The sequence below is a fragment of the Nelumbo nucifera genome, chromosome 4 (genome assembly GCF_055504915.1).
Source record: "Nelumbo nucifera cultivar China Antique chromosome 4, China Antique-T2T, whole genome shotgun sequence".
Classification (NCBI taxonomy): Eukaryota; Viridiplantae; Streptophyta; class Magnoliopsida; order Proteales; family Nelumbonaceae; genus Nelumbo; species Nelumbo nucifera.
Window position 1 is genome coordinate 82,261,440 of NC_142652.1, and position 5,325 is coordinate 82,266,764.

A 5,325-nucleotide genomic window follows, 5' to 3' on the forward strand; every position below is an offset into this window, starting at 1 on the left:
CCTTTTGGCTGCTTTAATAAGAAAGTGAATGAAAGCATGAAGTAATTAGCTGGTCCTGGTTCCTTGAGACTCTTTTGTCCATGTAGTTATCAGTTAACTTGATTCTGTTCCTAGTATTTGGATTTTGTAGGGAATGATGTGCTTCATAGTTGGGGTGGAACTAGAAAACTCCAGCCCATTTGTAAAAGAATTCGCATGAGGACCCCACATGTACATTCAACCATTCATTCGGAACATTCCCTCGTGACCCTACATGCACATTCAACCATGCATTCAGAATATCCCCTCATGACAAGTGCAGGAGATATTTCTAATGCACGATTGGAAGTGCATGTGGGGATGCCAGTGGGTAAGGGTGTCAATGGACAAAAAATCAATTTGAACGGATTGGAGGAAACAACAAGCCATATTGGATTGGACCAATCCAGTCTAATTTATTAGATTGGATTGGACTTGGTCTGTCCCTAAAGCTGCGTTTGGTTGCAATACAAACATAAGTATGTACACTACATATTTATCCATTTTCAATTCATGAATGCAAATATGGTTCATATTTTAAACTGTTTTTGTATTTATCTTGTTTGTTTGAAATCAATGCAAGGTATGAGCTCATCATTAAATGCTCCAACTATCTTATGCTCCAATGCCTTAACTTTGGTCAATAAGTTAATTATCAAATGAACACAAAATTGTATCCAAAAAATAGATACAGTAATGCTCTCTTCTTAAAGTACAAAAGTGTCAGAAAATACATTTTTGCCCTGATAATCATTACTTTTTTACGTTTCAAACAAACGCTTGCAAATGCGAACTGGAGTACATAAATACCCTAGTTCGGTGTTTGTATCGCAAACAAACGGAGCCTAATGAATTTATATTGGATTGGATTGGATTAAGTCAATATCTGGTCCATTGATATAAGATAAGAATATAGGTGTCAATGGATCAGATTTAGATTAAAACCAATCTAAGTTAAAATGAAGTTGAACAGATTGAATGGTCTAGACATTAAATTGGACCAGTCCAACATGATCCAAAATATTCATTGGATTGGATTGAACCTAGACCATTTGTAATAAACTCACATTAGACTGGATTGAATTGGAGCAAATCCAATTCAATTGACACCCCTACCTGTGAGGTGTGCTCTGTGGGGAGCACATCCCAACCCACAAATGGGAGCACATGTTTGTACCCTTTCTTGACTGGCAAGGAATTTGCTGGAGCTTGCAAGTACAAATGTGTGAACATGGCTGAATAATCAATCACAAGTGTCATTGTTTTCGTACACATGAGAGCTACATGTAATGGGGACCCATGTGTATGGAACATTGGCATGTTCGCTCATGCAGTAGATCTGATTTTATCTTGATCGTGGAATTTACATCTCTCAATACACAATTGGAATGTGCTGTGAGACAACTGCGGGGCACAGATGTAAATTCTTGATTGTGAATTCGGATCCAATCTGATTTAATAATTGTGGATTTGTGGGATCCATATTTATTGGATTGTGATGATCAAAATTTATCGGATCTAGCTCCTCTCATTCTGTAGACCCTTTGTCCTACAAAATTCACCTTTAAAATAAAAATATTGCATTGAATTCTATGGGTAGCCATTCTCACTTTTTTTCTTTGCTGCAAATCCTGTCAGTTGGCGAGCCCAGCCCACTACTAATTGGTTGTTCAAAAGTTGCTATCAGGATTCAGTGGTCAATTTTTGTTGCATAACTGGACCATATAGAATATACGAGGCTTTAATTCGAACATGACTAGTTAGGAACCTGCACGTGCAGTAGTAAGACTCAAGAATAAATTGCAACTATTTGTTAGTAACGAGCAGTTGAGATGGTCAGATGGCATCCCTCCAAAATAAGAAGATCCGGATCAAACATGTGGAATTGAAGGCTTTTCGCGATATGGTTAGTGAGCATCCTGTTATCCTATTCTATACTAGGTGTGTTAAGAAAATCCAATTTTTAATTTGAGATTTTATATAATTAAATTGAATTCGGATAATTCGAATATATAATTGGTCAAATTCAGATATTTTATTAATATCAAATTGTTAATTGGATTCGAATTTAGATATAGCCTGATTCATTCGATAAATATCTAAATTCAATTGATTATTTAAATCTTACATATAATATATAAAATATTTAAATAAATATTTATATATAATAATTAAATTATATAAATAATTTATATGTTTATATGCTTTACATAAATAAAATATTTATTTTATACATTTTATTAATTACTTAAAATAATTAATCGGTCAAATTCGAATTGAATCAAATATTCAAATATTTAATCAAATTTAAATTTGGATATTAATTTTCAATATCTGTTGAATATCCAAACAAATTCGAATATCTGTTTTTTAATAGGATTTGAAATTAGATATTGCATGATTAGATTCGGATTCAATCCGTTTACACACCTAATCTCACCCCATGATTTCTCTATACTGTGAACTATATAATATTAAAAAAAAAACATAACTATATGTTTCAAAATTTAAATTATAAAACTACCCCTTATTTTCTATATTAAACTTTAATTTGACCACGGTTAATACATTAAAAATTATGCATTAAGTGACAAGATAAAGCACTTATGATTCTGGATCTCCTACCCATCAGAACTCTACCCACTAAACACCACCTTTGTGCATTGGGAACATCTCCTCATGCATAATAACAAGAGAATGAAATGTTCACCATGTGTGGCTACGATCTCATGTGGGTAGGTGTGAGTAGTGGGTATGGGATCCGGACTCAGTACTTATTTAATTACAAGAAACAGTTTAAATCAGCTACCAAGACATGATATCAACAACATTCCAACCAATCATTGTAGCCATACATCGAGAGATCTCTTGATAAATGATAAGAAAGATGTTTCCAATGTGCGACTGCAATGATGTGGTGGGACAGTGTTGAGAATGTTTTATTGGTGGCATATCCCTACCCCTTTTTTGCCATTTTGCTTGATAGGACAACAGATCAAAAGTATTAGGATGTAGATATAATATTAGAATGTTGGTTGCCTTTTCGCTTTCGATTATCAGATTATCAAATGGAGGTGGATGCAGAACTAGTGAAAAGAATTAATGGCGCATTATTCAAACCCACACGGATTTGTTGGATCTCAATTTACTTGCTTTTAGTTAAAGCAATGCTTTATTGAATTAGAAGTGTACAGCAAGACAAAATGGTTAGGCCAAATCAAAAAGGGTTTTGGTGGGTCGACCTTGAGATCCACTCCAATGACTCCCGGTAACAATCTACTGGCATCATTCATTGTTACCATTATCCACCAATGAATTCCGTTCTCATTAAGACCCTTTTCTTTTGTTGGGATCATTTTTATCATTTTTTATTGTATGAGACAATTTTTTGAAAGAATTTTATCTTTTGTAATGTTGATAAGGGCATTTTAATCACACAATAATTTGATTAACTTTTTCCCTCGGTAGAAAGTGATTTATACACCTAGGAGAAGGTAATACTTATTTATAGGAATGGCAATGGAGCTAGGTGGGGTCAGGTTTTGCCTGTTCAGTATCCGATTCCAAATTGAAATTTCCTGTCTTATTCCCACCCCGAATCCTGATGGGGCTAAAGATCTTAACCCATCCCCATTCCCGCAGGGAACAAAGATCTCCGATTTTGCCCCATCTCGATCATTCTTACTTATAAATTTATTTTTTATATTTTTAAAACCTATGTAAAATTATTTTATATTATATAATATAATATAGTATAATAGAATAATATATATATATATATATATCAATTTTATATGTATTATATTATATAATATAGTCAGGGTGAGGTCAATGTCGGGGTCAGGGTAGGATGGACAAGAACTGTCACCACCCCGTCCCCCTCCCCAGAGTTTCGGGTTTTCTCTGAACCTGCCCTAAACCTTGACCAGTGGTCAAAAAACCTGCCCCGATCAGGGCAAGGCCCCATGGAGACAGGTCAATTTGCCATCTTTACTTATTTAGATAAAAAAGCCCAAAAATTTACCTAAAAAATATTCTTTATATGAACCCTATAATTCCCTATGAGACGGAGAGCAATGCTTAAGTTGCAGGCAAAAGCATGTAGTGAAAACTGTAAATAGATTTGTAGATTTAGTTCTACATTATTTGGAATGATTGTAAAGGTTTGCAGTCTATTTTTGGATCGATAGAAACTGTTCAGCAAAAAAAAAAGAAAAGAGAAAAACTCATTTGATCGAAAATTGGATGAAAATCATGGTTGTTTGTGTCATTATAATTGCATGGACACCGAGACAGATTCACATGCAGGCGTTATTTCAGGAGGCATTAGAACTCTTAGGGGCAATATAGTAATTGGACTCTGACTTAGATTCGAAGAAGACCCGTCTCCGTGCCAGACCAGTTGTGGTCGGTTAGTTTGGTTTTCCGTCCCTGTTGGTGAGATTTTAGAATTCGAAAATGCCGCCCAAGACCAGCATCACTAATTATTATATTCAGTAAATGTCTATGGGGCTACATTTAATTTGATGAAAATGGCCTCAGGGACAAACATGGGAAAGAAAATATTCTAACTCTAATATATCACCGTGATAAAGAACCCGGGAGAAGGTTTCCTCCTACCAAATGCATTTTTTCATTGTCTCGTTCGTTGGTATGTTAGTTGGTTTATTCTAGAAAGATGTGGATCTGGTCCCAATAAATCATCGGCTTTGGGGGTTATTAATGGTGATGGTGAATATTATTATATAAAAATTTGCATTTTCTGATTTTCTCCCATATTTTGATGTATGGTGGCAGTGTTTTCATCCCGTTGCTGAATCATTCGAACTATTACATGTTCATTTAACATCTTTTGCAAATAAAAAATAAAAGATTGGATTAAAAGGATATAAATTACAACTTTTTTACACCGCCTGTCCCGTTTGTCCCGGATGGCCAAACCAGTGACCCACAATCCAGAGGCAAAAGCAGTTTGGCTTTCGAGTCGGTTTTAAAAACATTGTATGGTGGGAGTGAAAAATGAAAGGTCTGAAAACAACAAATTTTCCTCTTTACCAAACACTCCCTTACATGGTTTTTTGCGGTGGATTCAGCATAAAGGGTGTTTTCGGAATTATGAAACTTTGCCTGAATCCAACCCAACCGAAAGAAGCTCTTGAAGTTGAATCTTGATTCCCGCTGGCAATTAATTCTCTGTTTGGTGTAAATTTGCAAAAATACGGGGTCATGTTAGTCAATCAATTAATTATCCTAGCCGTTTGGTGTATTGAAGTCTGAAGATGAAATATATCTATTTATTTTTTCTTT